This window comes from Helianthus annuus, chromosome 1 (assembly GCF_002127325.2).
Source record: "Helianthus annuus cultivar XRQ/B chromosome 1, HanXRQr2.0-SUNRISE, whole genome shotgun sequence".
Classification (NCBI taxonomy): Eukaryota; Viridiplantae; Streptophyta; class Magnoliopsida; order Asterales; family Asteraceae; genus Helianthus; species Helianthus annuus.
The window spans coordinates 55,111,853-55,125,987 of record NC_035433.2 but is presented as its reverse complement, the minus strand read 5'-3'; positions in this window follow the sequence as shown (position 1 = coordinate 55,125,987).

Sequence of the window (14,135 nt, the reverse complement as noted above, 5' to 3'; positions counted from 1 at the left end):
TGGTTGATTCCTTACTTGTATACTTGAGCATTATACTGTCTGCCGAGCAAACCCAGGTGAGTTCACACTTCTACTAAGGCATGGGATTCCCGGGTCGTGGGAATGGGATTAAAGGTTACAATTGACTAAGAACGAACATATGCTTTTCCTAGACTATCTCCTACCATGGTCCTCGGATGTCAGGACGGTTCCGTAGGTTAGGATAACACCTACGTGGTCATATGCCAATTACTGCCTCGGATGTCAGGCACGCACGTAAAACCTACGTGTACGCATTACTTACTTCTATCCTCGGTACAAAGGATACGTACGTGAAACCCACGTACACCCCCGCGTCTCCTATCCTCGGTTATGAAGGATACGTACGTAAGACCTACGTACACCCCATACGCGCTACTGTTCTCGGAAGAAGAACAGGGATGATACGAGTAGTTAATACGAATAGTCTAGTGGTCACATAACATGGGAAGCCCCCCACCTATATAACTTACTATCGGCCCAGTAGAGCCACCCTTTACTTACTGTTACGCATTTACTTACTGTGAACTCGCTCAACTAGTTGTTGATCATTCTGTTACATGCCTTGCAGATCGTTAGGTACATGGAGCTTGCACAAAGAGGAGCCGGACGTTGTGGACAAGGATCGTATTACTTTGACTAGACACTTATGACATTTCAGTATTTTAACTTGGGTTTATAACAATGCTTCCGCTACTTAAACAATACTTGGTTTTGAAACATCGATCATGTCGTGATGAACTACTTTAATGACTTTTATAATTATTAAATGCTATGTTTGATATGATTGATGGCTTGATCCTGGTCACGTCACGCTCCCAAGCGGTGGTACTCCGCGTGTGGATTTTGGGGGTGTGACAAACCGGAGTGGCAATCATATATTCAAGAAAGGAGGTGATGGCAGCTGATGAGGTACGCCCAGCAAAGACAAGCAAGAACACTCCGCGCACTGAGCCGTAGAAATAGGTTTTAAACCGGAAATATCCAGAGCAAACGGTGACACTCGGTCTTGCCATCTCTGAAAACATCTGAGCTTTCTTAAAGCAGTTGATTTTTAAGAACGTGGATATCTTCTCCTGGTCTCCAGCTGAAATGACTGGTGTCCCGCACGACATCACCGAGCATTGTTTAAACACATTCCCATCCATAGAGCCGGTGGTGCAGAGGAAGTGCAGTCTTACTTCTGAAAAGACAAAGGCAATGAATGAGCAAGTTTCCGAGTTGTTGAAAGCTGGCATACTACGCGAAGTACGGTATCAAACTTGGGTTGCAAACCTAGTCATGGTGGAGAAGTCGAATGGGGGATGGCGCGTTTGCATCGCTTACAAGGATCTTAATAAGGCATGCCCCAAAGATTGTTATTCTCTTCCTGAGATTGACAAGAAGATTGACTCTCTCGCACTATTCAGTTGGAAGTGTTTTCTTGATTGTTATAAAGGATACCATCAAGTGCAAATAGCTTTGCAAGATGAAGACAAGTCGAGAACTTGTAGTAAACCCATTTTGGTGTTTAGTGTTAGATTCACATTTTGAACATCGCATAGACTATTATATACATGTTCTTTTGATTTCATGTAAGTACCGCAACAACTAGGGATGAGCATTTGGTACTGAGTATTGGTATCGAATTTCCCGTACCGAATTATTTTCGATACACACTTTTTTCCGTTTACGGTACCAGTATTTAACCAAATTTTACCTTCAAATACCGGAATCGTACCGTACCGAGCATTTTCGGTACCAGTACCGGTACCCATATTTGGAGATTTTTGGTACTAGTATTTTCAGTACTGGTACGTTCGATACCGTTACTTGTTTTGATCTGATCCTTAGCAGCAACGCGCGGGCTAAATTATTAGTGTTTTGTAAGTTTTATTGGATAAAATTTTACAAATTGGTATATTTTCTTTATTTTGAGGCAAGGAAATTATCATTTTTATTATTTTTGTGTTTTTCCCTGTACCAAACAATAAAAGTAATAATTCATTTCATTCCTATAGAGTAACCTAAGACCATGTGTAGTGGTAACAACTTATAATGCCCCCACCATGGGGCATTATCCGACACGTGGCGTCCTAGTCAGCAATGGGGCATTATAGCAAAAGTGGCGTAGTGGGGCATTATGCCAATAACCCCCATTCAAGCATTTTTCAATTTTTTTTAAACTTAAATACTTCATTAAATAAAAAAAATACAATACTAGAAATAAAAAAAATCCGATTAAATTAAAAAAAAAAAAACACTAGTTTTCGTCTTCGTTTTCTTCACCCTCGCCAACTTCGTCTTCTTCGTCCTCCGTTTCTTCCTCTCCCTCAGGTGGTACATACCGAACCGACCATGCGTGGTGTACCAAATCAACCATTAACTGGGAATGGTACGGTTCGTAACGCAACTCTCGCGCATTATTCACTCTTTCTTCCATTGACGCCTGTGGATGCTCCTGTTGAACGGCTTCTGGCACATAATTTTGGCATATCGCCTTTCCTTCGTCTTCCAAAATCATGTTGTGCATGATTATACAAGCGTACATAGCATCTCTCATTTTTTGCTTGCTCCATGCACGACAAGGATTTCTCAAGTATTGCCAGCGTTGTTTAAGAACCCTAAAGCATCTCTCAATGTCTTTTCGTGAAGACTCTTGAACCTTTTTAAAGTATACTCTTTTGTCATCAATAAGATCACTAAACGTCTTCACGAAAATCGAATACCTAGGATAAATTCCGTCGCTCAAATAATATCCATGGGGGTAGTAGTTTCCATTTGCGTATAACGACGCTTTTGGAGCTTTTCTAGAAACCCACTCCTCTAACAACGGTGATTGTTCAAAAACATTGATATCATTGCATGACCCGACCACGCCAAAGTAAGCCGACCAAACCCAAAGGTCCTGTGAAGCAACCGCCTGAAGAATAATAGTGGGTCCTTTTTGGTCACCACGTGTGTGTTGGCCTCGCCATGCAGTCGGGCAGTTATCCCAACACCAATGCATGCAATCTATGCTCCCGATCATACCAGGCAAACCATGCTCGGCATTATGTACCTCGTAGATCTTTTGAAGGTCCTCCCATGTAGGCGTTCTAAGATAACGCGCACCGTACACATCAATTATACCTTTATAAAAAAAATATAGATAAACATAAGATTCAAAAAAAAAAAAAATTCTAAGCATACTCGTCGTTTAAAAAAAAAACAAAAGTAAAGTATAAGAATTGTACCGCGACAAAAATGTTCCAAGCTATCTCGTGTTGTTTTCTCCGTCATTTTTAGATACTCGTCGTTGATGTCGGTAGTGTTACTATAAGCAAGGATTCGTAATGCCGACGTACACTTTTGGATACCGGTAAATCCAAGTGCCCCTCTCGCATCCGGTTTTTGTTTAAAATAATCGTAGTTGGCTTCCAAGTCGTTGACTATGCGTAGAAACAACCGCTTACTCATTTGGAAACGACGCCTAAAAAATTCGTTTGAAAATGTCGGCGCCTCGTCAAAATAGTCTTTCATCAAACGATCGTGTGCCGCGCGTCGGTCTCGTTCAACATAGCCTCTTTTATTTTTTTGGGCTTGGGGCCGACAAGAATGCTTGACATATCTCACCGCTAGTTGACATGCACTCGTAACCGCCTCTTGCTCAAGCTCCTCATCGGTCGAACCATCGCCATCCGCAAAATACTCGTTGTAGTAAAAATTTATCATGGATGAAGAACTAGGAGAATCCATTTTTTATAAAATGGTGGTATTTTTTTAGAGAGTTTTTGAGAGTTTAGGTTGAAAATGAGTGAGATTTGATTGTGTTTGTATATATATATATATATATATATATAAGGAAAAAGGTTAAAAAAAAAATAAATAAAAAAGATTATAGCCGTTAACTAGCCGTTAAGGCTTTTGATTGGTTGGTCAACATTTTTTAGGCGTTTTAATAATCACGCCGGCAACATTTTTTTTCAAAAATCACGCCCGAAAACGCCCCATGTAATGGGGGTTTGGGCGTTTTAGAGCGTTATTTTGCAATTTTTTTTAAAAATAACACCTCAGTACGGGCGGTCTAACAAAACAATGAAATGGTAATGGTAATGATTTATTTCCTTCTCATTTCATCCTTTTATTCATTCTATTTTCTCGTCTATTACCTTACCTGATACCATAAAGACCTTCAATATTTAAGTTGTATGGTTATTCGAAAACCCTCCTGTATGATTCATGACTTGAAATATCAAGATTCAAACCCAATAAGCCCTAACTATTACTCTTTACCTACTTGAGTCAACTACCCACTCACTTCTTTCCGAATTGGTACACCATACCATTAAAAGAGTAAAATTGCACGAAGTAACGAATTGAGTAATCATTATCAAACACTCACATCCAAATTTATTGTCAAGTATTAGTTGATCAAACTAATTCATTAATTTTTACTATAGTTGGTGTGACATATTTCAAATTACATATCTAACCTACCCAAAGATGATAAAAATCCAAAACTTTAAACATACTGTTACGGAACGACACCTTTTATCATCACAAAGTAACAAAGTAGCGATGTATACGCCTTGTTCAATATTGCGACTAAAGGCACAAGTAATGAAATGCTTAAATGGGAATGCTTACATCTAATATGCAATACCTAAAATGGAAATGCATAAATCTAATATGCAATACCTTGATTTCTTACCTGTAAAATATGAGAGCCTTCGTAATTAAAAAAATACTTTAAAAAAACTATACTTGAATGCTTTTATATATATATATATAGAGAAAGTATAATGTACAAAAAGGCTTAACCTACATTAACGTACGCGACAAACATGATAACGTGCGTGATTTTTTTTTAAACCTTTATAACGTGCGTTATTATACTTTTCCATGTGTGATTATCACCCCATGCGTAATTATCACCAAAAAATGGATCCCATGCGTTATTTTTGTGTCTTATGCGTGATTAGGGTATTGATCCAACGGTTACGCGCGTCGCCTACGTTAATGTACGATAAGCCTTTTTGTATGTTAACCTTTCCCTATATATATATATATATATATATATATATATATATATATATATATATATATATATATATATATATATATATATATATATACCACTTTACCATTGAAGTTACTTAAAAGGTATAGTGGTATACTATCTATAAGTCCTTTAACTCATTGTTTATTTTAACAATTTAAGATGCATGACGAATCAACTTCCTTTTCAAGGTAGTAAAAAATAAGACTAGACGTTGTGGCCCGCTATCAAGACCATCACGAGCCACGTAGGCCTGCTAGCAGTGGCGCACACCACAACACCCCAGGCTAGCGTGAGGAGCCAAACCCGGGGCGAGCATGCTAGCGGCGTAAATTTGAACGTTGGGGTGGGGGCCACTTCATTCAACCGTTGGGGCTTTTAAAAAAAACAAATTTTTATTTAAAACCAATTTAAACCCTCACTTCCTTTTAAATAATACCCACTTTCACAATTCTATCCTCACATCCTTTATAAAAAAAATACTAACCTTCCACCTACTTAAAAAAACAATGAATTCCGATTTGTGGGGCTCGAATGCTTATCGGGTGGTGTTACAAAGCTATGGAGACGACGAGTACGAAACGGAGATCGAGCATAACATGAGCCAAATGCCACCTGTTTTTCCCAACTTCATTATTCCGGAAACACAAGACAATCCAGATCAAGTTCAAAAAAATAAAAGCACTCAAAGGGGATCCAAGAAAACCAGAAGAGGTGGAATGTCCGGATCGAGACGTGTCACGATTCCTTGGACTAAAGACGAGAAAATTGCATTTTGTCGGATTTGGATTGAAATAGCGACGACCCTAATGAAAAAAGAGAAACAAAGTATGAGGAATTTGGACCTCCTTATGAAAGACTTCAGCAACCTACCACCAAGTCGTCGGGCGATAGTAGAAAACGAGCAAGAACGTATCGCAAATGAGCTAGAGAAAGATCAAAGCACAACGGATTAGTTTTTTATGTGTTTTTTTTTAATGTTTTATGTTTTCTCTCATGTTCTATGTTTTATTTTATAAAATTTATGTTTTTAATTTCTGTTGATTATTATATTTCCTTAAGAAAATACTCGCTCAAGTTCCCTACAAGATAAATCCTGATGCTTACTTTAGCTAAAGCTAACCACTAGGGTAGTCTAATATACAATCTTCATAATAATTAAGCCACATTATTAGACAACAAAGTAATTATGATTAGTTAGAGGTTTCATTATGTAAATAACATAGAGTAATTCATATAAATATTGATATTATAAAGTGTTAAATGTCATTTATGTCACGTGGTTTGTCCACTTTCTCCATTTCAAACCAAATTTTAAAATGAGTAAACTGTCATTTTGGTCTCTATGGTTTGGTCAATTTTGCCATTTAGTCTAAAACTCAATTTTTTTGCATCTGGGTCCCTGTGGTTTCAGTTTTATTGCCATTTTGGTCCAAAAATGAAATCAGGTCATATTTGTCTTATAAAATCCTGTTATTTTGTCATTTTATGCAAGGGCAAAATGATCATTTCTTTTTTATAAATAAATACCATATTTTATAAGACAAATATGACCTGATTTGCCCCTGAGGAAAATAACAATATTGCAGGATTTTATAAGACAAGTATGACCTGATTTCATTTTTGGATCAAAATGGCAATAAAACTGAAACCACAGGGACCCGGATGCAAAAGGTTTGAGTTTTGGACTAAAGTGACAAAAGTAACCAAACCTTAGGGACCAAAATGGCAGTTTACTGTTTTAAAATTATACCATTTTTTTACCTGACATTCTCGAAACATACAATTTCAGCCCAAAATTATAACCCACTTAAAAAAATCATAACTCGTATAGCTCAGGGACGTAAATGACACATAAATTCTAGGGACATAAATGACACTTAACATTTTTTATTTTTTAAACTTATTATTATTAGTATTATTATTATTATTATTATTTTATTATTATTATTATTATTATTATTAAAATTAAATGGCACTTAACTTTTAACTTCTTTAATTTTTAATTTTCCTTTTACATTATTATTATTATTATTATTATTATTATTATTATTATTATTATTATTTTAATAAATGACACTTAACTTCTAGACTTATTATTATTAAATGACACTTAACTCCTTATTGTAACACCTCGAAATTTTGCGTCCTATAATGTATTGACACGTGTCATAAGTTTACACGTGGTAGTAGATACTAAATAAGGACTAAAGTTGACAAACATAGAAAGTATGTGAATCCGAGGGTTCAAAGTGTCAACGAGGGATAAATATACTGTATAGTAACCCTAAATGATGCTCGTACCTTCAAACGAATAAATCATGGATCGTACGGAACGAAATGTGGAAGAAAGTGAGAGATTACAAACTACAGGGGTTAAATGTGTCAACATGTTTAAGTTATACCTCTGAATGACCCTTTAACGAACCCGAGACTTTGTAACAGTAAATTACGCTCACTAGAATGTACGATATAGATTTCGCGAAGTTCCGTTTTAAAACGAGAAAGTTATGATCAAATTCGTATGCGAAGGGTTAAAAGCGTCAACATTGGAAGTTAGGACTTTTCAGGTAATAATAAATTAACCGAGGACTTAATGGCGCGGGTAAAAGTCACGGGGCCCTTATGCGTAATTAAACGAGGCCCAAAATGCAAAGTTACCCCTTCGAAACGCCAAAGGCCAAGTGCAATAATGAAAAAGATTTGAAAAATCTTACTTTTAGGTCTCAGGCGGGCCGCGTAAAAGAAACAAGGGGCTTTACGCGGGCCGCGTTGACAGTAGAAGATATGGGTTCTGACATAGAGATCCAGGTGGGCCGCGTAAAAGTTGACTGACCTTTGACGCGGGCCGCGTCAGCCTCCCAGATGCAGAAAAGTCGGACATAAGCACTGTTTGCTGTTTTAACTGACTTTGGGACAGTTATGAGCAGCATGGGCGCTCCCTAAACGTCCCCTAGCACTCAGGGACACTTGGTGATCATCCAAGAACACTTGTAGGCCTTGTTGTAATGATCTTATGCATCCTAAATTACTATAAAAGGCCATTGAGATGTAACATTGTTCTTCACACCTTCATCTGCTTTATTAATCACTTCTGGAGCTCAAGCACTCTCTCTTAGCATCTCTGGTCGTGTACCAAACTTCTGTAAGTGTGTTAACCCTTTGTGGTTTAGTTTTTGCTTAGATATAGCTTAAAAGTCAATCCGTCGTAATTAACGATTGACTTAACGGTTAATCACAAATGGTCCAGTGATTAGCCGAATCAAAGGTAGTTATATGTTGGTAATTATGTGGGCTTTAAACCCATAAAAGGGCACCCTCTGATTCCCACTCTAACTAGTCCAAATGTCGGGTCAAAGTTGCTTAGAAAAAGTCAACAGAATGCTAACTTTCGATTTTATGCATAAACAGTAATGTAGATGGCGTGCAACCTGTTTTAACACTCATACAACATGATAATAAGTATTATAAGTGGTTTAAGCATGTTTGATCCGACCATTTACTGTTTTGACCCGGTTCGGAACCGAAAGTCGCAAAACTTTGACTTTTGCTTTGACTTCAGTTCTGACACGATATGGTATGATTTAGATATGCCTTAGGACTCTCTTAGGACCAGGTTACATGATGGTATAACCCTCTGCGACCGGTTCATTGTTTGTCCGAGTCTTTTGCACAAATTACGTTAAATGCTTAAAAGTTGACCATAACGCCCTTTTTACTATAAAACGAGAATTTTGGACATATGAAAGGACAATAACTTTAGTTACTGATTTCTAAGCATGTCCCTAAAATTTCACGTCAATCCGAGGTCTAGAATAGGAGTTATGCTAAATAGCGCAATTAAGGAAACTTTAGTAAATAAACGGCGCAATTAGCATAAAGCCTATCTAAACCCAAATTTCGACACCAAACCTTTTACACACTGATGTAAAATAATATTTTGGGGTTTTTAAAGATTTTTAATTATTTTTAACCTGCTCATAACCTACGGTTATGGCATTGATTCGGTAAATACCGAATATACCCTTTTCGAACATAAAATGAGTTCTACAAGGCATTTTGACCCGAATCCAGTTGCTACTGATTTTAAATAATAAATAGAGTATTTTGGACTTTGTAAACTGTTCGGAAAGCTCAGATTTCCTGTAGAACTCGGAAACCTCTTTTATAATCTTTAAAATGACCGAAATACCCCTATGGGGCGTATATTAGGATTAAACTCGTTATGGGCATAATGGAAGGTATCCTACTGATACCACAACCTCTTTAGAGCATATTAACTTAGGAAACCTGTGTAGAACTCTTACGGTTACCCGTTACGCCTTTTACGCGTACGGTTCGGTTTATGTAACTAGTTTACATAAACTAGCCGAAACGGGTCAAACCTTATCGTTTTTACTTCAAAATCCAGAGTGTGGTTATATTACCCATATAAAACAAGTCTTCAAACTTGTTGGGTCCAAACCACATTCCATTCCCGGTTTTCGCCTTTCACGCGATTAAACCGTATTTATCCTTTGAAACTGACCGGTCTAAGCTAAGGCTAAATTAAAGACCCGTTAGAATTCTAATAGGTTGTTATAAACCTTCGTTCCAGAATAGGAGACCAGTAAAAGATACTTGCATTTGTTTATTGAGGTTATTACTTGCTCAGGTAAATACTTTTAACTTATTTTCCGTTATACGGGCTTGGGTTACGGTATATAAAATACCGCTTGGTCGGGCAATTGACCCTAACTCATTAGTAGTTGGGTATTATCAATGTGACCCGTTTAAAAATTGGTTTTGTTGGCTTTACGCCTTTAGGAGCTTAATGACCATGTCCCGGATATCCCTGGCATCATTTTACGAAATGGCCATGATCTTGACACACGGGTGTAGGCGTACACCCGACAATGTGTCTATATTTATAAAGGTATAACCGTTGGTTTTCCCGCCACGGCTTTATGCTATGTGGCGTGTCTATTAACCTTAAACCCAGCACGACCCGGGCGACTGAACGCATAGTGAACATGTAATTCTTTTACAAGATTTGATTGATTAATTATCCCAAGTTATAAAGAGTTTGTGCCTTGTGCATTCAAATCAATTTTATTAAAACCTTTTATAAAAGTGTCGGTTGAATGTATCGACCAGTGTAGACTGACGTATTTTCCCCAAAAAGATTAAATGCAGGATTCTACACGAAATAGGCTGGCCACTCCTTAGCATCGTTAGAGTCTCGCAAGCTTGGGATGCCATTATCTGTTGAACATTATTTCTATTTTATTTTGATCCCCTGTGGATTATATTCGACTATTTGTGATACTTGGATATTACATTTAATGGTTGGAATATATCTATATTTATGCTTCCGCTGTGCATTTAAATATTATGTGGTTTGACTATATTGTTGCCAACTACGTCACGGTAATCCCCCCACCGGTGAAATATGTGGAAATTGGGGTGTGACACTTATTTTTTTTTATTTTTTTTAAATATTAACTATACACACTCAGTCTCTTTCACCCTCTCTCTACATCACCAAGTCTGCATTTAATAATTCCTGGGAGTTAAGTGACATTTAATGATAATAATAATAATAATAATAATAATAATAATAATAATAATAAAAAGAAGTAAGAAACCTTAAACAAACTCTAGGAGTTAAGTGCCATTTAATAATAATAATAATAATAATAATAATAATAATAATAATAATAATTATAATAAAAAGAATTTTTTTTTTTAAATATCGGAGTTAAGTGCCATTTAATAATAACTAGTGGACTTCCTCCGCGTGTTGCGTCAGGAAGGAAGTCGGTGTCAGTTCAATTCATAAGGTATTAGTATCGTAATTGGCACTTTGTATAGCGATCGAAACCCAAAAAATTAAAGTCATGATATACCCTAAAGATATCGACACATATTTTATATTGATCAAAAGCTTTAAAAATGAATATTGACAAATGTTTCAAAAGTACAAATACCGGTACCGATGTCCGATCAGTTGAAATCGACGTGGTATGGATGTTGTTCGGAAGGTATCAACTTTGTTCGTCATTGACACTCTTTGTAGCTTATGTCTTATAATATAAAAAGATACTCTACACCGCTACCGAAGTTGTTCGAACAAAAAAAATAATTATAATTGACTCACTCGATTTTAACAAAGCTTTTATTGTAACGCAGATAAAATAAGCATGTCGCAACATTCAAAGTTTTATAAAGTATTACACTATATTATTAGACTAACGAAAAATGAGCGTTACGTTATAAAATATTGCATCTTTAAATTTTTAATAAAAAATAAAATGTGTTTGAAAATAATTATAATAAGAAAATATTAAAAATTAAAAAAAAACAATATGTTATCATTTATATCTACTCAAATTAATATAATATGCTGTTATACATTGTATAGCATTATAGTAATAAAATATTAAAAAAATACTATAATAATAATATTTATATTTTATTTTCCTATATCCCCAAAAGTGGGTACCGGTACCGAATATATCTGGTACCGTACGGTACGGTTTGGTACCGAGCGGCACTGATACGACACCGGTACTTGAGTGTAAAAACCGGTGAATACCGTTGCCGAATCGATACCGAAAATATACCCGGTTTGATAAATTTGATACCAATACCAATACCCGATATCATTTATTCATCCCTTAATGATGTTATATTCATTCAATTATTTACTATTTTATTTTACTACTACTGTTCATTCAACTCAATTTTTAATATATGGGTAATAATAAAATTTTTAATAAAAAATAAAATATGTTTGAAAATAATTATAATAATAAAATATTAAAAATTAAAAAAAAACAATATGTTATCATTTATATCTACTCAAGTTAATATATTATATTGTTATACATAGTATGGCATTATAGTAATAGAATATTAAAAAATACTATAATAATAATAATAGAGTTAAATGTCATTTTAGTCCCTGTGATTTGGGTCATTTTGTCAGTTTAGTCCAAAGGTTTCATTTTTAACATGTGGGTCCAAAAAGGTTTCACAGTTGCCATTTTAGTCCACTTGGTTAACTTCATCCATTTTTCTGTTAACGAGAAGGCCAATTCGGTCATTTTGTATGTAAGTCTGTTAACTAAAAGGGCAATTCAGCCTTATAAAATGACTGAATTGGCCTTCTCGTTAACAGAAAAAATGGATGAAGTTAACCCAGTGGACTAAAATGGCAACTGTGAAACCTTTTTGGACCCACATGTTAAAAATGAAACATTTGGACTAAACTGGCAAAATGGCCCAAACCACAAGGACTAAAATGACATTTAACTCATAATAATATTTATATTTTATTTTCCTATTCATCACCACTTAGATTTAATATGAATAAATAAATAAATAATAAATAATAGTAAAGTAATAATAATAATAATAATAATAATAAACTTAAAAAAATAAAAATCTAGGAGCTAAACGCCATTTAATAATAATACTAAAAAGAAGTTTAAGAAAATAAAAAAAAAATGTAAAATATAAGAGTTAAGTGCCATTTACGTCTCTGATCTAACTGAGTTATGAAATTTATTTAACTGTATTAGTATTTTGGACTGAAATGACACGTTGCAATAATGTTACGGAGGAAAATGATACAATTTAAAAATTATATCTAAAATGGTAAAAATGAACAAACCACAGGGACGCAAATGACACTTAACTCTGTTATAAATACCTCTCTCATGCAATCCTCTCATTTACAATATTTCATTAGAATTCACAATTACACACTTAATGGTTTCTTAATCCATTTAAATGATTTTTTTACAAAAAAAATTTGTACATATATATTCCAATTAGTTTTGCAGTTACAAGAACTTGAACTTACATCATTTTCTTTGAGAGAAACATCATATCATTAGATCACTAAAATAATACACAAATTAGTGAACTAAAAATACTAGATTTGGTTTCCACTTTTCGATGCTGTTTTTTTAAGAGGTAAAATATCTGTAGTCTGCGGATCACATCTGCAGAAAAAAAATGTGGACCAAACCTTTGCAGTCTGTAAGAAGAATGTTGTTTTTTTAGCTTATGTATACTTCTAAAATAAACTGGTGGTGGTGTTCGAATGGGGGTGGTGTGTGGTGGTGGTGGTGTACGACGGTGGTGGTGGGTGGTGGTGGTGGTGGACATGGACGGTGGGTGATGGTAGTAGACGGGGGTGATAGACGGTAGTTGACGGTGGACGGTGGTGGTGGACGGTGATGGTGCGTGGTGGTGCTTAACTCTCTGTAGACATTAGAAGATCTTAGAAGTGGTTGGGCCAAGTCTGTATCAAGAAGAGCTTGCGCAGACTTTTTTTAATGAAACGTCTTCAGAAAAACAAACAGTTTGCAGATAGCAATGTCTTCGCATGGTCTGTGCGGCGCGGACAGAAGAGCCTGTGCAGATCTTTTGTAGAAAAACAAACACTACCTTAATAATTTATAATTTACTCGTTGAAGCTATAAAAATTGTCTTCACGAAAACATTGTACTTTATTTAACTAGAAATCAGTGACCTGAAAATGTGCTAATATCTAGGGTTGTTCATGAGCCGAGCCGAGCTGAGCTCGAACAAGCTTGGGCTCGGCTCGATTATAAACCGAGCTGGCTCGGGCCGGCTCAGATTTAAAACCGAGCTGAAAATCTAAGCTCGGGCTCGGCGCGGCTTGGTTTGGCTCGATTTTAAAAAGAAAATTGAATACAGAGCTCGCAAAATTCAGTTGTCTAAATATTATTCAATGGTTCAATAGAACATATCTAAAATAAGTTCATTCTAATACATTACACGCTAAAATCAAGTTTAACGACACAAAATAAGTTTAAAATTTCAACGAAGTACAATTTTAGTTCATTAGCATGGTAATCAACCTTTAAATATACCATAGATATCAAATTTTCCTCCTATATACCTGTAAATAATTATTAGTTTGTTTTGTAATATATTATAATGTATATAAAAATAAATTGTATTACAAGTAAAATAATCCGAGTTAAGTCGAGTTGAGCTACCAAACTAGCCAAACCGAGCCATATCAAGCGAGCTTTTACAAGCTAAAACTAAGCAAGCTTCGAGCGTATTCCAAGCCGCA